This window comes from Coptis chinensis, chromosome 9 (genome assembly GCF_015680905.1).
Source record: "Coptis chinensis isolate HL-2020 chromosome 9, ASM1568090v1, whole genome shotgun sequence".
Taxonomy (NCBI): Eukaryota; Viridiplantae; Streptophyta; class Magnoliopsida; order Ranunculales; family Ranunculaceae; genus Coptis; species Coptis chinensis.
Genome location: NC_141464.1, coordinates 68878235 through 68899941, shown reverse-complemented (window position 1 = coordinate 68899941; position 21707 = coordinate 68878235). Strand labels below are relative to the sequence as shown.

General features: G+C 35.9%; 1 long non-coding RNA gene across 3 annotated transcripts in view; it reads left to right on the top strand.

Annotated features, from left to right (window-relative positions):
• Nucleotides 1–8935, top strand: part of LOC147477633 (uncharacterized) — a 34279-nt gene extending 25344 nt beyond the window's left edge. For all 3 annotated transcript variants that reach the window (XR_015209598.1, XR_015209596.1, XR_015209597.1), the window contains exons 4-6: nt 5415–5496; nt 7794–8053; nt 8658–8935. This is a non-coding gene — a long non-coding RNA (uncharacterized LOC147477633). The remainder of the gene's footprint in view (nt 1–5414; nt 5497–7793; nt 8054–8657) is intronic.
• Nucleotides 8936–21707: the final 12772 nt, after the last annotated feature.

Below are 21707 nucleotides of genomic sequence, written 5' to 3'. Positions count from 1 at the left end.
GAAGCCTATGTTTTCTTACAATGCTTCTTGTCTCGTTTTAAGGCTCACTCAACCAACTTCTTGTGTTTTGTATTCTTTCACGGCTCTTTCCTAAATATATGAAGTCAAAGTAATAAATTAAGGAGGAACATCTAAAATTAATGTCATCTTTCACTTTTGCTTTTTTTCCAAATCTTTTGGTAAAGTAAAGGCTATATAGTATGTAATTTTTTCATGAGTAGTATACCTTGTTTAGAAAAAACCAAAGTTTAGAAAAATACTACAAAAAGAAAGAGAAAAAGAAAAACATAATTAAGAAACCGTAACTTAAAATGAGCAAGTATGACACTTCACCCCAAAGAAATCTGAGATCCATGAGAACTGATGAAGTGGGATAAGACGTGCTTCAACTCAAATAAAGTACAGTAAGAAATGAAAGTATATAGTCCAATTCATGCCAACGAAACATTAAAAATCTACCGAGTTTAGTCCTTTCAAAAAGAAAAAAATAAAAGAAACAGAAAATTAGTGGTTTAGTAACTATGCAAGGGTTTGTAACGTGTGTTTTGAATTTATTATCCTTGATAATGCTACTTTTCAAGCTAACACTATAAACTCATTCCCAATTCATATTGTCTTCTACTCAGTCACCTACACCATCAACATTCATAACTACTCTGAAAATTAGCATGTACTAATTTTTTTAGTTAGATCAAATAATTGCTTATGGATAGTGATGTAAAATAAGTCGTCACTATCACTATTTGAACAATGATGATAAAGATATTCTTAATAGATAAATTCAAACATGCACGGTCTAATAAAATTTCATGTGATGTAAGCGAGATACCTCGACAAACGATAGGAACAAAATCGCAAACTACATATTCAAAATTGATATGGCAAAACAATACAACAAAAACTCTATTTAATATCAAACCTGGGTGGATATAAATTATTTGCCATGGAGAGAATACCCGAAAGACCAAGATGTTTCAACTCGGGTTTTATCTCATCAAATTTCTAACCATTTATTGATTCGCCCACCACGACTTGTACCAATGGGATCTCCACCTTGCACAACAAAATCCTCAATAATGCGGTGGAATTTGACATTGTCGTAATAACCTCTTCGAGATAGCTCAATGAAGTTTCTACAAGTTCTTGGAGCATGTTTGTAGTACAACTTCGATAGTGAATGGACCCATGGAAGTTTCTAGTGTGACCTCGGTGGTCCACCTTCTACACATGTTGACTGTACTCAATCCCAATGTGTTAAGATCCAAATTCACAAATGCATGGTTCTGCCAGAGTATAAGTAGACCAACAATGGATGACCTCTTAAGCTTATCAATAGTTTCTCCACAATGTAGCACTTGTACTAAAATAAATAGCATAATACGACAAAAAAAATGGAAAAATACAATTAGTAAAGTACACACTTTTATATCAAAAAGAGAGAATGGGTTAGAGTAGTTAGTTAGGCAACTAAATTGATGCATATTTCATCGAGTCGTTGCTTGAAAAAAATTGTCCATATGTAATATTTTAGAAATACATGTAATAAAAGGATGAATCATAGTCCGATTGCACAAAGTCTCTGTATAAATAATTGAAGATCAATTTCATCAAATAGATACTAATCAAAGCAAAGGAAGGACTCAAAGACACCATAGTGCTAACCCACAATGATTGCAAATCAAGAAGAGAGAAAGCACAAGTGTTAGTATTCAACACAAACTAATTAGCCCATCTCTCATTTCTCTCTACCTTACTCTTTCTTTCCTTAAGTTTCTAGTTCCAACCAAACCTCTCAAAAAAAGGCCACTGATTTCTTGTGTTTTTTCTACCAATTTTGTTCCTAATTAAACATACATTTATGTCTCTTTTTACTTCTTGTCGTTCTTATCTTTCCCCTGTCTAGCTATTTAGGTAACTTCTCTTAGCATATTTCTTTCTCAATGTAGTGCTACATCAAATTATGGCAGAGTGGAAGAAAAATATTTTGGCATTCGCCCACAAACCACAAAAATAATAAAAATCACATGAATCACAACCAATACGCACCCAAAAAAATATATTAAAATGTCGGCCCAAAAGTTATGTGCAATGTAGGAACAAAAATACCCAAATCTATCTCAGACACCGGTTCCCCAAAATCGTGGTGCAAACATAAAGTCTTATGTTTCTTCCGAACATCACTACGCTGCATTACCAAAAGCAATGGACCGAGGTGACAAATTGTCACAGTTGATTTAATCTTCGATGTACAATCCAAGGACTTCCCGATGTAACTCTCCTTTCCTCCATTAGAACTGAAATTGTTCGGTAAAGGGAATAATGAAATTCCTACTTAATTGGAACAACAAAAAATATAAAAAGGACCAATCATGGAAACGCGTGTACATCGAAAAACAGTTTTCACATTTATAGTTATGTACTATCTTGAAACTCATTAGAATTTAGAAGGAGCTATGTACCAAAGAAATTCTGAAATTTGGACGAAAATAAAACAAAATCACAATAATTATATCAAATCCCATAATATTGAACTACTTAAATTTAGGGAATACTTTCGCAATTCGTACCTTTTGAAGACCTTTCATGAGATGGTTATAGCAAGTAACTTTTTGGAAATCAAGAACAGATGGAATATCTCACTAAACATGAGAGTGATTGTGTAGAGGCTTATATTTATAGTGGGAGAGTTAAGAGACTCCATTAGAGGCGTTTTCGGTTTTCAAGTCAATAAAGAAGAAGTTAATAGAGATTAGAGAGGGAGTTACGACAAAGAGAGTTTAATTGCCCAAGAAGTTCGCGGGTCTTTAAAATTAAGGCCGGGGTTTCTTTTCTAAAATACATGTTTTACTCTTATCCAAGCCCAAGCCCAAGCCCAAGCCCAAGCCATTCATCTCACTTGAATCCTCCATCATATCTTAGGCCTAAATCCTAATACAATCTTGGCCACCCATTTTTGGAAAGGCAGGGAGGAGAGATGAACAATTTTGGGGCTTTAAACTTGACCTCACCCGCACCATAGTAATTAGATGGAGAGCATTGAGGGTTCAAAATATATTGTTTGAGAGAAAACTTTTAGATTTCAAAAGCAATTCAATTCATCCACCCAAAAAAATTCCATTGTATTATGGTGGAAATGGACGCTTCAAAATTTCTTAAATGGTGTAGAAATTTAAATATAACTATTAATACAAATGTATTTTTTTTTTAGTAATTGATTAACTTTTTTAATACAATCCTTAAAAGCACTTAATAAATGTCATTAATACTTTTAAATGGCATTGAATAGGAGTTTCAAAATGTTCTAGATCGTATATCTGTCCCAATCTAACTCAGATCCCCACGCGATCCCGATCTCTCTTTGTCTTGCCATTGTGTTTTATTATAATAGACGTAAGGGTCTGAAATCGAAAACTAATTGAAGGGAAAGCAAATTGAATCATGTAAAGAACCTGTTGGAATCCTGGCAGTAAGAGTTCGGTTAGCTGAGGCCGAAAATCTAGAGCAAGAAACAAACAGAGAACATGAATTGTTAAATGAACAATTAGAAAAGATGGACGGTGATGTAAAGAAATAGGCATTAGTAATAGAAAAGCACCTCTTTGAACAATGCCGAAACTGGAGCGAGAGTCTAGCGATTTGTGAGAGGGCGAATGATCCAGGTTTTATACTGAGAGTAGAGGAGCAACGTAAGGGAAAAATCATTGTTGTTTTAATAGCAGTCAGTATTGGTTATTTTGGAAGGCCAAATGAGAGAGAGGAGTTACTGATGATCTGTGAAATTAGTCGCTGAGGATAGGCATTTTTATGAGGATGTGAAATTAGTGGTTGTGAAATTAACTCATGCCGCTTCTTTGAGAGCTTGAAAGGTGGGAGCTAGACTATACTATTAGTGGGAGATGAAGTTGGATCGTTAAGCTCACTCAATTTAATTTATCGTGCTAGAGTGTAGTGTGGTTGAAGCCCAAGCCCATTCAAATTAGATCCGGAAGTCAGTGTTTAGAATGTATATATTTGAGAAAGAAAACTCATAAATTAGTCGTTAACTTTGTTTTAAATGCAATAAATAGGAAAGAGCCAAATGGGAAAGAAGAGCAATTTGATTTATGTCCATTATTTTTTTAGTAATTGAAAATTTGATAATATTAAGAATCCAATGTACAACCAATGCATGCATTGCATTGAATTTGCATTAAAAGAATTCCCTCATCAATTAATAAGGGCCAATGAAATTAAATTGATAATATTAAGAGTCAATTCTCTCATCAATTAATAAGGGTCAATGAAATTAAATTGATAATATTAAGAATCCAATGTACAACCAATACATGCATGCATTGAATTTACAACATTTAATTCATTAAATAAATCTGTTTAAATGCCATTGAGAATTAGAAACGGTTTCAAAATGATATAAGTCATACACGTGTCTCTCTTCAGATCCCCATGCACACCTAACTCAGATCCCCACGCGATCCCGACCTCTCTTTGTCCTGCCATTGTGTTTTATTATAATAGATATCAATATATAGATTATTAGCTTATTATTAGATCAAAAGTTTAAGGCTATTTATGTTTGCTAGATAGTTTTCAATGCAGGAGGCAACACCCTCTCTTCCCCTAACTCATTCAATCGACTCCACGATTAGTTTCCTTGAACATTACTCAAGGCATTAGGTCACATGTCTCTCTTGCTTTCTTTGATCAAATTATAAATTAGTTTTTAACCACTATTGATCAGGTACGTTAGAAGGCTACAAGCTTGCTACGCAAGTTTTTTTTTTTCTGGATGTGTTAGGGCATCACCAATGGGGCCTGGATACGGGCCTCTATCTCCAGATTTAACGGACTTTAGCAAAAAACTGTTTCCAACGCAGCGCCTAAATGGACCTCCAATTTAACCATCCTGGATATTTGTCTTCATTTCTACAAATGTTTATAAAGAACCTGAAGCCCAAAACTTTGCACATGACTTCACTTAAGTCAGCACGTGACTTCACTTTTTGATTTTTCAGTCTTCTTTCACATGTTATAAAGGAGCAGTCATCTTCTCCGTTGGAACACCCATGATATAGAGTTTTAGGTCCTCCTTATTGACCTCCAAAACGCTGACGTGGCCCTCCAAAATGCTGACGTGGTCCTGGGTTTTAAAGGCCTGCATTGGTGATGCCCTTAGTGTCTAGTATAGCTTTGAGTTTTTTCTCAACTAGTTTAAATTGATTTTCTAAAGTTTGTCATTAAGCTAAGTTTTTCTCATTTTCTTTGTTCTTTCCTTATTATTGTGTCCTAAGTGGATGGGTAACTAGAAAAATTATGAGAAGATATGGTTTGGTTCTAGGATTCTTTTCGATCAGGTAACCTCTCTCTCTCTCTCTCTCTCTCTCTCTCTCTTTTTGTGCTCTCTTTTATTTTTTCAGGTTTGGTGGGTTTCGTCATTTCTTTTTGTCTTATGGTTTGTTATTGGATTTTGCTAATTGGAGAACAAAAGTTTTCAGCTAGGTTAGTTTTATCAGCCAAAAATTTAATTTTTATTATTATCTTCAAGTTGTTTTTTTGCTGCAGTGTGAACTCTTGTTGTTTTGTTTCGAAGACAAATTTTGCAGTATAGCAGTTCATATTTGTATGCTAAATTTCATATTCTTGCGCCTTTCAAAATAAATTTTGTTTAAAGATAAATTTATGAATGCATAAGGGACAATAGATAGTACCTTAACTGATTCCTCATAGTCAATTGGATACGAGTGTACTAGTCAGTTTTATTTGAGAAAAGTGCCCCTTTTGGTATAATATCTTTGCAGTTACATAGTAATTGATCTACCATATAAATATATGGTGACTGTTATTGTATTGAAAATGAGAATCAGTAGGAGGAGTTGTATCAACTTGTTATTGGGTTACTTACACATTCTTGTACACACTAATATGTATGAATATGTGCTTGTATGTGGTTTTTCTGATATGTTAAATGAAACATAATAAATATAGGAGAGTACTTGAATAACTTATAGAGGTTATTAACAGGTTTTAAGCTAACCATGCAAAATTTGCATGTTGGGGGTTAAAGTGTTTTAGTTCTTTATTGATTAGAGTATGTTATGATTAGAACGCCGAAGTCCGTATAAGAGGCCTATGTAGAGTTCTTTGTTTATGATGTTTGATCATTGTTTATATATATATATATATATATATATATATATATATATATATATATATATATATATATATATATATATATATGTTAGAGCTGCTTAGTGTGTGATCTCATATATGTTTAATATTGGATCCTTATGTATTTTTGCTTGGAAGAATTGAAATTAAGTGATTTAGGTTTAATGTTTTACGTATGTCATTTGGTTACAATTAGGCAGGTGCGGGAATCGTAATGAGAGTAAGTTTTACGATAACTTAAATATTTATTGCTATGGGTGTCATTATTTCTAGTCGTGTTTATATCCACCCGATTGCCATATTAGAGATATCTTTATTTGTTTAGTTTGTTTAGTCGATATTAGTTAGGTACTCCGGTGATCTGGCATTTGTCAATCCTTCGTTTATGGGTATATTTGGAATATGTAGGGTTAGATGGTTTTGTTGAGGTTGTTTTGGTAACGTGGAGATGTATGTATGTTAGTTACATTCACTACAAGAAAATGGGCTTTTTGCCACGGAAGCCCGATCTTTTTACCCACGGCTAATTACCCTAGCTAAATATCCAACAGATGTTGGCCGTCACTACTGCTCAAAGTTCCGTAGCACTATTTTGGAACTCGTAGCCACTATTAAGCGACACTTTTATCCATGGTTGCTGCTACGGTTTCAACCGTGGGATACATGTGTGAATGGTTTTAGATCTTGTTATGCTGTCAAAAGCCGTAGGCAAAAGTCCACCTTATCACATATTATCTAAAACACAAGAAAACTTTAGAAAGATAGCTTGAAACTGCTTGTATTCAACACTTCAAACCAACAAGAAGATCTGTCACTCCCAGTGACTGGTTGAATCGGAGTTATTATTAAATTGTTGGGATTTATGGGTGGAGGACGGACGCACCTCTTTTTATTTTGATATTCAAAAGTAAAAAATTATCTCTTTTGTGTTCTTCCGTAAGGTAATTCTACAAATACCAACTTTTTTATATTTTCGCTAATTGGGGTTTCACTTGTCATGTTTAATTGAATTAATGTTGAAGCTTTGTTTTTTCGAGAACCCTAGTTCTTATAAGCCTAATTTCTTGAGTATTTAGGGTTTGGAAAACGAAATCTGATTTGAAAACATTTACTGGATTTCAAATAGAAACTAAAACTACAATTGTTGAGCTCATATAATATGAGAGATAAGAGATAATATGAATCAGAGGTAGTGGCGAGATTTACTTCAGTTCAATTCCCTTTTTCTGTTTTTGGTAGCATTGTGTTGCCTTGGCAATTAGTATTTTTTACCAACTTATTTTTCAACTCTGCCTTTGTTAGAATTTAATCATATGCCGCTCAGTTTTATTCATCAGTCCTTCAATGTTATAATTAATCCAGCCATTAAGCATGTCATCAGCTTGTATGGAATTAGAACCCCTTACTTGATAACTGAATTAGAAACTCAAGTATCAAAGAAGAAAATAACAAAAAAAAAATTGGTACTCGTCTTGCAGGCACTCGGCTTGGCTCGTTGTTTTATGTTACAATATACTACAATTGCATCCTACTAAATTGGAGATGAAATTAATTAAAATGTTACAATATACTACAATTTCATCTGAAGATCTATTGGATCAGTTTATGAGGGTGTTCAATTTTTCTAGGTTCCACAACTAGCGGGTGCATATTAAGGGATGTATGTGAGGTCTTTGGGTCGTGTGTGCCCAATGTATCCTGGACGCTTCCAACTGGAGAAGAAATCAATGTTCATAATGTGCTTTCAAATGCATTTATTCTTTTATTGAGGCTGTCTTCATGAACGGTACAGATTGGCCAAGCCCTGCTGCATTTCTGTCCACTGCCGAGGAGCAGATTAAAAGAATTCTTGCTACCACAGGTGTCGATGTCCCAAGCCTCGCTCAAGGTGCTACTTGAACCATCAAACTAATATGTGTATTATGAAATGAGCTATGCGTTTAACATAAACTATGCTACCTACATCTCAAATGCATAAATACGGGGCCTACCACTGAATGGTTTATACCAATCGGGTTAAGAAAAAGTGGTAACAAAGGATGAATAGGCCAACTGTCCCTGTGAAGCTTAGTATGAACAGTCCGTGATGATCCAGATGTTTGGATAAGTAGTGTACATATGTTTTAAGAGTCCTTGGACATCCTTCTGTATAGACCGCAGGTAGAATGTATTTGGTTAGGTGGTATGTTTGTCCAACCCTCTGTAGTAAGGTAGTAAGGACACTCCATTTTGTATGTCAAAAAAAGAGTTCTTATGTTATATATAAGTGAGGTAAAATTGGGTGATGTTGTGTTCAAATTTTATAGTGCGTGGTTTTTCAATTAGGATTGGTTTCTATCTCGAAGGATTCTATTGATTTATGACATTTACCTTTGTAGTTCTTTTACGGAATTCATAGTATCAAGTCTTAGTTGCTTTAGTTCAGACCACGTCAAATTCTAAGAACAAATAAAGTGTTTGTTTCTAATAATTTTCTTTTGTTTCTTTCCCAGCTGATTATGAAGAATGCCTTGCTTCCAAGGTCAGTAGTTGCCAAGCGTTAGGCTATGTCACTATTCAAATTGAAGCCATATCCCTGAAGACGGACCATAAGCTTGTTGACATACATGCAACTTTGGCAGAATTGGGATGTTTCTTCTGTTCGATTGTGATATTATCTTTTGGATTGGGAAGTAACATTTTTTTTTCAATATATCAGTCATTTGTATTTTGATGTCAACCGTAACTTATGATTTTTTAATTGAATGACTTATATTTTTTCTCATCAAAAGATGTTGCTCTTTTGGTTTTGTATTTGCACTTGGAGTACTGTCTGTTGGTAAAACAAGTTGTGGTTCAGTATTATGGATGATTAGTGGTTGTGTAGTAGGAAATAATGTGTAGAAGCAGGTGGAAGGGAAACTAATTGCCCATTTTTTTATATTTAAAAAGGTCTTTTGCCACGGTCCAAAGTTGTGGCTAATGTTAGTATACCCCATGGAAACTCTGCTTTTGCGACGGTTAATGACCGTGGCTATTGGTGGCTTTTGCCACGGTCATGATTGTGGGATAAGCATTACCGACATACAAAAAGCCCACGGTCTTGCGACGCATTTTGTTCGTGGGTAAAAGTTTTTTGCCACAGTTTTGGTCCGTGGCTTAAAACCTGTTTTCTTATAGTGATTGTATAAGTTGTGTATTAGGGTTTTTTGGATGTTGTTTATATATTTATAGTTTTCTTCTTATTCGAGGATTGGTTACTTGACTTAACTAGCATTGGTCGAGAAGGTTAAGTAACTGGTTCTACGAATCAGTATATCTTTTAGTAGTTGGGTTTACAACTGAGGTATGAGATTTTATATTTAGTTTGGATGTATTTTTATTAAATTTTCAGGTTATGACAGATTTTATATTTATGAAATGTCAAAAATACAGAGAAGACTTTGCCGAAAATTTTCCAGATAAGCCATGTGTCATAAGTTTGAGTTTTAGGGCATTACATCCCCCTTTGTCCAACTGTTACAAATGTTGCTATCTGACTTTGTACAAACCTATTTTCTTGTTCTCTAAAGCTTAGAAGCACTTGTTATATGGATTTTATTTGTTTTGCAGTTCTCTTTACTAGAATAATCATTGGAGCCAGATAAATTATTTTTTTGTCATTCACTTTATCTTTAGCATTTTTAAGATTTTGTGGGATCAACAATAGTTGCTAGGTATTCGATGAAGATGGCCTAGTATTGTAGTGTGGTAGCTGCCCAAGCCTTATTTTGATCTTTTAGTTCCTTAGTATTTATTTTTTATTTCTTATATTTTTAACTTTTGCAAATCAAGAAACTTTCTAGCCAGCAAGAAAACTTCCACCTCGGATAGATGCCAAAGCTCGTAGTTTGTTTCGTGTCTCTAAGAATGTCTTTCGAACTATGATGAAGACTAACCAAGAGTGTTTGACGTGAATGTGACTTGGTCACAATTCTTTCTTAATCTATTCATTTGAATATTATTAAGTACATATTGATTACTTAAGTCTTATGTCTATTTTTGCTACTGGAATGTTCAATGGAGTTAGCATTTATAAATGCTATTTGAATTTTAATGGATTATATTTTAGGTGTATATTTGTTGTAGATCTAATTCAACATGAAATATCTGTTTTCAAATATATATATTTATTATTATTATTATTATTATTTTGAAAAAAATTGTAACATTTATCACGGTTGTGCCAAAACTGGCACAAAATATACTTTTTTTTGTGACGGTTTTTGAGCAGTTGTTACTGTTTTATGTGGTGGAGATAGGCTAGTCTGGAACAAATATTTGTGACGACTTTGGGGGGAAAAAATGACCCCACTCCGTCACGGTTTTGGAAGAAAAATAAAACAGTGACAAAAGACTTATATAAAGCCTTTTTTGTTGTAGTGACCAGTGAATATTTTTGGTATTTCTTTAATTTCGTCCGATTCAATGAATGTCCATCTTTTGGAAATGTGAAATGCTCTGTAGAATGAATTTTCAAACAATGTACCTTTGTTATTGCATAAATGTCCAGCATACAACAATGAACTAAACACAAACCTCTAGAAATGATTATCATGTTGCGTTTTTATGAAAAATATCAACATAGATCGATATTCTATAAGAACTGCAATGTGTTATTTGTTATATAATTTTGCTTTTGAGTAACTACAATTTGGTTGTTTGTTTTGTTCAAAATTTTGCGCTGTCTTGAAGGTTGGTCTACCTAAAATGATTAACGGTATTGTACGGATCGGAGAAGGCAACATTTACCTTTAAAGGCCATAAATTGTCAAAGAAAAATGGTTAGCTTCATGTACCCTCTAAATACACTGAACCTACTCATATTTTAGTGGACTTTATTCCAATGGGCCACATGAAAAGAAAATTGTTGTTGTTGTTGTTGCGTTTTTTTTTTTTTTTTTTTTTTTTTTTTTTTTTTCATATCTTTGATCCTAAGGCATGGTTTTATCATCTTATAGCATATTAGTGGATATTGGATACACTGATTCTTCATTTGACAGGTTTCTTTGTCTTTAATATTTGATGCAAATAAAGATCTCTTCTAAGTTAATTATGTTTTCCAGAGTTTCGAATAAACGTGTTGTTGCAGTGGTCGTCGTCGTCCCAGTTCAGAGGGTTGAAGGGTAGTGATTAATGATTTTTGCTTGGTCAAAAACCAAGGCATACAACATCCAATCAATCTTGGACATAACAAACCCCCTATTCAGGTAAGTAGGTCTGAATGCACCTTAACACATTTTCTATCATTGATTACTCTTCTGCCGTGCATTTATATGATTATTACCATAAAGAAATATTTTACTGTTTAAGAGTGGTTTATACAAAATGTATGTCCTATAGACTTCAGGCTGGTTATGCATTTAGTATAACGAACACAACATGCTTTCCAAACAGAAGTTGTTTACTATTCATGTTAGTATGTTTTTATTTTTACAGTTTTAATGCTTATAATGAATAGAAAAGAATTACTGACCAACAATCGACAAAGATAAAGGACCAAAAAGGAAAATAAGATTAGTTTTGTGACTCTCAGGCTCGCTACCTAAGGGACTATCACCTTCTGCAGGTAGGACTTATGCACAATTTAATTAAGGTACTTATCTTGGATTCTTATCAATTTTGTTGTATATAGTTTTGTCAACTTAGCTAGATACTCATAGCTGAAACTTTATTGTGAGTTGACCTGCATGCAATCCACAATTATATTTATTAACTACATTTAGAATGCATGCAAAACTGTAAAGGTACAAAAGTTTGCATTAGAACTTATGTTTAGAAGACTGCCACTGTTTTAGAATTAGAAGGCCCTCAACCAAGTAACACCATCTTGGTCAAAATATTAATTAAGACTTAATATTTATTGCTATAGATTTGTAATACCATCATGAACTAATTTTATACTGTGGTTCTATTAGATGTTTACACACAAGTATTACAAAGTAAATATTTGCTCCATTTGAGTACACCTCTATTAGATGTTTACACAAGTATTATAAAGTAAATATTTGCTCCATTTGAGTACACCTAAACAACAAATAAAGCCACATTCGTATATATATCCCACTAGAATAACAAGAAATTAGTTTTGTAACTCATCTATATGTGCATGTAAATAGACTTTTCTTTAATGGGGTATGAGCTTCTACAAGTAGGACTTATGCATAGTTTAAGGTAATCTTAGATTCTTGGCCATTTCTGTGGATTTTTATTTTCTACGACATACATGCCCGAAGCTTTCCATTCTTATGATGTAAGGTAGTTTAACCGCCACATTCAGCAGGAGACAATGAATCGTTGATCTATGACATAATAACCTTAAGGCGGCATTTGTAAACACCCAAGGAATGAACCTAAAATTCCCCTGTTTCAGTCAGGTAACAAAATTCATCGACAGGTCCATATGGGTCACATCCGACGTCTATGAGAGTCTCAAATGCTAGCAGCATCTTTGTGAGAACGCCAATGTGAAGTTTTTTTTTTCTGCAGGGCTATGCCAATTTCATTTTTGTATCTAAATATATTAAGCATTAAACAGTAGTTTATTTGTAAGAATGTCATTCAGAACTTGCTTAAGCATACTGGATTTCAATGTAAATGCAAATCTTTATTTGTATTTTCTAAAGCAGTGCTTATGCTCAAAATTTTCTTGAGTGTAAATGACTAATGAGTTAGCAAATAACATGCCATCCCCACTCTTTTTCCAAATAATTATCTTTGTAACATGTGCAACACACGTGCCCATTAACTAGTATATATAGATAGAAAATAGACTCGTGCATACGCATCGGTTCTTTTTAAAACTTGCTCAACAATCATAACTATACATATATAAATTTTCTAACAAATCGTGATTACCGTTTTCGTTGCTAACCCTTCCTATTATTTTAGCACACAAAAATTGTACTTTATTTGATAACAACTATGAATCCTAATTTGATTTGAAGAACCAACGTTACTAGAAACCATCCTATCTCTGTATATAGATGCAGGTAGATGATGCAACCACATAAGATCGTTATTCTCTTCAACAAGGTTTCAAAGTTTCATCTTGTGTGAGATCGTATAATCCATTTATGGTAACTTCAAATTCTTGCTGCCTACAGTGCTTAGGGTACACTATCACTTTCTTCCTCTGCCTTAGCGTAGTGGGTTCTGCACCTATTATCTCAATTGAAAACTTCTACGTTCCTGCCCTCGACAAAACCTCTAATGACTTGGAGAATACCACTGTTTTCTTAGTCCTTCAATTCAACAACCTTGGGGATCGTGAAAGAAAAAGTTTCCCAAGAACTAATTACTACGACCCTCAATGTTACCATTTATTTTGGCCAGAAACCAATTGTTCCAGTGGGGAGTGTGTCAATCCCTAGCTGTCGTCAAGGAATTGATAAGATAACTCATCGCCAAGAGATGTCTAGGGTTTTTACCGATATCTCATGCATGATTCCTACGATATATACAATTACGCTATACCACATGCATAAAATAGCGCAGCGGAAGCAGAAGATCGTACCTTGGTCATAGCTTTCAATTCGAAGTTCCAAGCTTTGATCTATCGGAGAAGATGATGTTCTTGGCACACTCAAGATCTTCTTCTCAACTTAGCTAGAGTCAAGTTCCAACCACGAACGGGAAGCAACCTTTGTTCACGAACCAAGAACCAAGAACTGACAATGGCTAGCAATGGAGGTTACCACCTATGGAATCTCCACGAAAAACTAGCTTCTTCTTTAGAAAATGTTGGAGGCCACCATTAAAGGAGAGAGAGCTTTTCTTGTTGTTGGGATGATCAATATGTGAGGGGTGGGGGTTCTATTTATAGAGCTCTCCCACCTCCTCAAAATTGGATAGGATAGAGTCCCATACTTATCCAAAATCGGCTAAGGATAGAGTCCTATACTCATCTAATATTGGCTAGGATAGAGTCCTACACTCATCCCAATACCTGGTGGTTATCCTTATCCCAATGGTTTATCCTTATCTTGGTGGGCGTTTATCCATAATTATTTCCAACATCACCCACTCGCCCACAACGGTGAAGAAGGTTTCTAAGAGAAGCATTTAAGTAGAATGCTCAGCCATTTGTGTGTCTCACACGACAAATGATTCGTGTGACCCTAGCACACGTATCATGATATCTGTGAAGTAGCAAATCGTAATGAAAAGTACGACACAGTGATCTACCATGAAAGTAATCTTAAAGAAGACGAATTCGGAAACCTAATATCCGGAGAGTTTGTGTATACCCCAAGATCTGTTTGTTTCATCACTTTGACAAATAGCACTCATCCCTATGAGTCCACACCATAAAGTCAAAAACGTATCACATGATTCACAATTATCATCAATTGTCCTGGCCAGGTAGAATCCCAGCGATTGTGTGATAAACCTTCAGTTCTTTTACCATTTGCACGCAAGTCATTGTCGTCAGAGTTCTACCAACTTCCCAATATGCATCTAGTCAGCCTTTTAGTAAGAGCTTGTGGGGAGCAAACCAAAGTTACGAGTTGTCCTCTTATTTTCTTGACAAGGTCAAAAGTTTAAGGAGGGTACCATTCGATATGTCTTAAACAAAAAACATATCAATAGAGCTCACATAGCAAGAATTTTTTTAGGGATATTTATTTTCTTGCTCTCAGGTGGTCAACTATACACATGTTGTGTGAAAACATGTCATGGCAAGAGTATCTAATTTGTTTACTCAACAATAGATATCTGTATGTCCACTCATACCATGCAAGTGTTGTCATCCCTAATGACAATACCAAGGATACTTTGCTCCCACTTGGCAACAACCGTTTGTGAGTTTAGACAGAATCTTCCCTATGAAGCATGTTTCTTCTGATCCAATTATAAGAAGGGGCATGACTCGGCACTAGGTCCACCCTTCCCATAAGGTTTAGTGACTTGTCAAGCTAAACTCCCACTGTTTAAAATGGAAGTGATTGTTCATGTGAGTGAACCAGTCAACCCTACTAACATACATATGAGATGATAAACAGTATAATGAGAATGCAATCGATCTGGAAAGAATGCACATTTATTTATTAAACCATCAAAGTGTTCTTAGCATAATCACATCCTCTTTAACCCAAGCATTTTTACACGTGCAAGGAAGAGTTCCTTTGGAATAGGTTTGGTCAGTGGATCCGCAACCATCTGATCAGTGGATATATGTTGTAGAACCACTTTCTTCTTCAGTATCATTTGTCGTACATAGTGGTATTTTAACTCTATATGCTTGGTTCTTCCATGGTACTTTGGATCTTTAGCATATGCAAGAGCAGCCATGCTGTCAGTCCAGATGTGAACTGGTTCAGCAGGTCTTGAGAACACTGACAAGTGTTTGATGAATCGTCTGAGCCACACAGCCTCTCGTAGTGGCAAAGCAAAGATCTGATATACTCGGCTTCCATAGTTGAAAGTGCTATGGAAGTTTGCTTCTTGCTGCTCCAGATATAGCACCTCCATTCATTATGTAGGTATATCCTAAAGTTGACTTCCTCTCATCAAGGTCTCCAGCCTAGTCGGCATCAGAGTACCTAATCAGCTTAAGATATTTCCCTTGGTAGACAAGTGACTAGTCTACGGTGCCTTTGAGATACCTCATTATCTTCTTGACAGCCTTCTAGTATGCGACCCTAGGATTTGTTTGGAACCTTGATACTAACCCAACTGCATAGCAGATGTCTGGCCTTGTACACAACATTGCATACATAAGGCTTCCGACTGCGCTTGAGTATGGTACATTTTTCATAGCCTGAATTTCAGTAGGATTCTTGGGAGACATTTTAGAACTCAAAGACTCTCCTAGACTTACTGGGAGATCCACTTGCTTGCAATCAGTCATGTTGAATCTTTCCAAAACCTTCTTGATATATGTCTCCTAAGACAAAGACAACAAGCGTTTGGGCCGATCCCGAGTTATTTTAACTCCTAAGACATAACTAGCTTCACCCATGTCCTTCATTTTGAAGTTTAATGACAACCACTCCTTAGTGGAATTTATCAATGCCTTGTTGTTACCTGCTAACAAAATGTCATCCACATATAGAGATAGAATCACAAAACCATTTTTAGATATCTTGACATATACGCAATGGTCCTCATTTACCATTTCGAATTTGTCTTAAAGCATAGCTTCATGGAATCTCATATTCCACTATCTAGAGGCCTGTTTTAAACCATATATGGATCTGTTCAGTTTACACACTTTGTGTTCCTGACCCTTGATTGAAAAACCAGTGGGTTGATCCATATAGATTTCCTTTTGCAATTCTCCATTGAGAAAAGCAGTTTTGACATTCATCTGGTAAAGCTCTAAATCTAAGTGGGCAACCATTGACAAGAGGAGACGGATGGAGGCAAATCTCACTACTGGTGAGAAGGTGTCCTCATAGTCTATTCCTTCTTTTTGGGTGTAACCTTTTCCAACAAGCCTGGCTTTGAATTTGTCTATGTTCCCTTTCGCATTTTTCTTGATCTTGAGAACCCACCTGTTCCCAATAGATCTCCTGTTTGGAGGTAGATCAACTAAGTCCCATACTTTGTTTTTCTTCATCGACTCCAATTCTTTCTTCATAGCTTCCATCCACTTACTTGTATTAGACCTAGAAATAGCCTTCTTGAACGTTTTAGGTTCATCAGATATTTCTGTAAGTGCATTGGTCATATTTATCTCCCCTTCAATCTCAAACCGACGTTTGGGGATATGGCCTCTAACACTCTTACGAGGTTAGGATTGATCAATCAGTTGACCAATGCCATTGTCACTGGAATCAGAGTTGATGAAAGTTTCATCTTCGCCTTGTTCATCAGCAGTTATAAGGTTGTCAACTTCGTAAAGTTGTAGATCCTTATCAACCTCACCCCTCATTGGGTATTGATCCTCTAAGAATCTGATGTTACGTGCTTCTATTTCTGTGACATGCCCTTGAGTATCCTCCCCTAGGAAGACATACCCCTTAGAAGTCTCACTGTATCTTATAAAGACACACTTCTTTCCAGGAGCACTCAACTTTCCAAATTCTCGATTTTGAGAAGTGACAAAGGCTGCACACCCCCATGGTCTAAAGTAGTTCAAAACGGGTTGTCTACCAGTCCATAGTTCATAGGGTGTTTTGTCAACAGATTTTGAAGGAACTAGGTTAAGTATGTGCGCAACCGTTAACAATGCATCACCCCAAAATGAGATGGGCAAGTTAGCCTGAGCCATCATAAACCTAACCATGTCCAAATAGGTTCTATTCCTTCTCGAGAGACACCATTCTCACCGGGGGTATAAGGAATAGTTAGCTGTCTAGCTATACCCTTATTTTCACAGAGTTCCTTAAACTCATCAGAAAGATACTCACGTCCGCGGTCAGTTCTTAAGGCCTTTATTGTCATATCAAGTTGATTCTCAACAAGGTTCTTGTACTTTTTAAAACAGTCCAAGGCGTCTGATTTGTGAGACATCAAGTACACGGTCCCATAACGTGTATAGTAATCTGTGAAGGTAATGAAATGCAAAGCCCCATGCCTTGCTGTTACATTCATTGGTCCACAGATGTCTGAGTGAATAAGTTGTAAAGGATAAGTTGCCCTTTGGGCTTTCCCAAAAGGTTTCTTGGTGGCCTTTCCAAAGAAGACAACTTTCACGAGGTTTCCATTTTAACAGAGGTTAAGTTACCTAACAACCCTCCCCTTGCTAAGCGTTCTATCCTACTGTGTCCAATATGTCCTAGTCTAGCATGCCACAATTGGCAACCAACCATTTTAGACATAAAAACTTCAGTTTGTGCTAAGTGTAATGTCATAAAAGAACTCATTAAATAAGCATGACGTATCAAACTGTTATTTAAAGATATCTCAAGCGAGTTCTGGAAAAAAATTAAACACATAGGATTCTTGAAGTAATTTCAAAACTGATAAAAGATTTCTCCTAATCGAGGGTACAAAGAGTACTTCTTCAATAAGGATGGATCTCCCACTCGCAAAATCCAACCTACAAGTGCCTGTGCCCAAAACATCAACTACACTTTGGTTTCCCATGTGGACTCTTCGAGTTCCTTGTGGAAGTTTCTGGAAATCTTCAAACAGGGACCTATCCCGGCTTATGTGGTCTGTCACTGCTGAATCTACAATCCAATATTGTGATGAATCGACAAAAGCGGACAAGATTTCTTATCACATTGACAAGATTTTAAAGTAAAACTTACCTCAGGAGAAGGACATGCCCTAGCATAGTGTCCTATCTGATGACAGTGGAAGCATTCAACACTAGTCATGTCTATCGACTTCCTAGGTTTCTTTTGCTGTGGGTCAGGCTTGGCCTTTTCCTTGCCTTTCCCTTTTACACTTTTCTTGTTCCAAGGAGCCTTCCTCTTTTTGGAGTTGACAACATTTGCTTCAATTTGAACAACTTGCTTTTCATTGAGAAGCCTTTGTTCCTCAAGCTCACATTTCCTTTGCACCTGTGCAAAGTTTGTGATACTGTCGTCATGCATCAAGATAAGATGAAATTGTTCCCAAGTTTTAGGTAAAGACCTAATGACATCTTGAATTTGATGTTCATTTAACAGGACATATCCTTCTTGGGCTAACTCAGCAACCATGTTCCTCATCACCGTGCAATGTTGTGTCATAGAGGTATGGGGCATCTTGATAAATTTGTCAAAGTTCATTTGTAGCCTCCTTAGCTGTGCAGTAGTCGTTCCCCCAAGATCTGCCTTTACTGCTTCCCATAGCTCTGTAGCCAATCCAAGGCCATCATACCGCATCATGAAGTCATTCCTCATGGTGCCAAGTATGGCAATTCGGGCCACATTGTCTCTACTTGTATACTCATTGTACTTCCTAAGTGCAGCAGTATAAGCAGCTTGTGTTATTCCTTCATGGGATTACGCTCTTGTTTCAGTTATTACGTTAATGACCTTCCTATCTGCCAGAATTAGCCTAACTTTCCTAGACCAAAGTTCGTAATTCTTATAGTTTAACAAGTCCTTTTCAGGTAGCATGGTAACTGGGATTTTCCATCGGGTGCCATTCTATCAAATTTGAATTCCAAAAATAAGATACTACGAATAAGAATCATCTCTTAAAATAAATCTAAGTAATCCACATTTTCACATATGAGATGATCATGATAATCTACTAGCATGATTCTAGCCATTAAATAAAATCAATGCATTTGACTATCAATAACATAGAATATGCAAACAATCTACTACTTAAATTTCCATTTAATAAAATTGTTTCTACAAAAAAGAAGTTTTCTATCTTTCAAAAACAATGTGGAACTAAAAAGAGTCAGTCAACCATGAACATAGAAACGTCCTGGGTGCCTAGGAGGGTCATCCTCATCCTCACAGTCACTATCAGCTATTTGAAAAATACTAGCCACTTCCTCTGTTTCCCTGTGAGGTGGGAAAATAAACCCTGATGACACATCATATAGATTTGGTTCCTTAGCATCGTCCCATAACTGATGTAGGAGAGATTTAAGTGGTCGAGCCTCATTCCTATCCTGAATAGGACTGGGGATCTTTGGTGTATATTCTGGTGATGGTGGCTATCCTATCAGATTTCAAGATAGTACGCTTCAAAGCTCTCCTGTATTGCTTTGTAGTCATGCGTTTCTTGGAAGCCCGTCTCCCAAGATCTAGTTTAGTTTTCCTACAAGTCTCGGGTCTATGCGACTTAGGCATTGTGCCTTAGTTTTCATATGACCGTTGATAGAAAACATACAATTTTATTTACATGCAATAGTAAAAATCCAAATTAAAATAATTACTGCATGGTAAAAATAAACATCCTAATGTCAATTTTTTAATTGTGGAAAAATAAAAAATTTTAAGGAAAAAATTTTCCTAAAAAAAAAATTTCCACTAAAATAGCCAAATTATTTCCCATAAATAATTTATTTTGCAAAAAAATATTTAAGCAATTTCTAATTAATTTTAAACAACCTAATTATTTAAAAATTAATTAAAAGATTTTGAAAAAAACAATTTTCCAAAAAAATGTAGATCACAAGATCAAAACTACAAACAAAAGCATGCACACTATGGAAAACCTGGCTCTGATACCAATCTAGGGTTTTTACCGATATCTCATGTATGATTCCTACGATATATACAATTACGCTATACCACATGCATAAAATAGCGCAGCAGAAACTGAAGATCGTACCTTGGTCACAGCTTTCAATTCGAAGTTCCAAGCTTTGATCTACCGGAGAAGATGATGTTCTTGGCACACTCAAGATCTTCTTATTCTCAACTTAGCTAGAGTCAAGTTCCAACCACGAATGGGAAGCAACCTTTGTTCACGAACCAAGAACTAAGAACTGACAATGGCTAGCAATGGAGGTTACCACCTATGGAATCTCCACAAAAAACTAGCTTCTTCTTTAGAAAACGTTGGAGGCCACCATTAAAAGAGAGGGAGCTTTTCTTGTTGTTGGGATAATCAATATGTGAGGGCTGGGGGGTCTATTTATAGAGCTCTCCTACCTCCTCAAAATTGGATAGGCCGGATAGAGTCCCATACTTATCCAAAATCGGCTAAGGATAGAGTCCTATACTCATCTAATATTGGCTAGGATAGAGTCCTACACTCATCCCAATACCTGGTGTTATCCTTATCCCAGTGGTTTATCCTTATCTTGGTGGGCGTTTATCCATAATTATTTCCAACAAGATGGTTGGAACTGTAGGAGTACCTTGGGAAACCGCAAGATGGGAGGTTTTTGATGGGTTAATGATGTTCCAGGTGGACTTGAATACAACTGTGAGATATAAAAAAGGCGCTGATATGTTGAAGCGATGTAGGCTTATACTTAGAGGTAATGTCACGGTTAATGATCCGGGTACCATGGTCAGACACTCAGGCGTAAGAAGAACAAGGGGGTGAAGCTATTATCAGGGGCCGTGCCAATTAGCAACTTTACATATGTGTTGGGAGGGTTTGTTTTGCTTTTGCATTAGGTTTAAGATGGAATTTGAATTCGTGATTTGTTACTGTAAGTACCTTCCATTCTACATTTCATATCACTACAGCACACGTGTCCACAACCCAAGTCGTATCTGCATCAGCTCGTACCACATTGTCAGTATGTTGTAACGATCCAGACTCAGGTCGTCCAAAATCTCAGTTACAGCCATATATGGAAGCAAATCATTCAGCGCAATCCTGGAGCTCAGTCAACACACCAATCAATGAGACATTAACTTTATAACATCAGGAGTAATGACGAATCATCAAGATAGCACACAATGTGGATCTACACTTGACAAACGGCCTGGAGCAAATATGGAAGGTCAGCTCAAATATCTATAAGTAGAGAGAAATAAACTACGTAAGGCTTGATTTAAGTTTACCCCTAAAAACTTGATACGTAGGCAACTCTTGTCCTAAGAAGAGTGCAGTCATTCCTTTACAAACAGAACATCAGGTCGTTCACCCCAAAACATCAAAAATCTACCATTTACATGGGAAAAACTTGCAATTGTAACCCTTGAGCTACATTTTTTTAACTC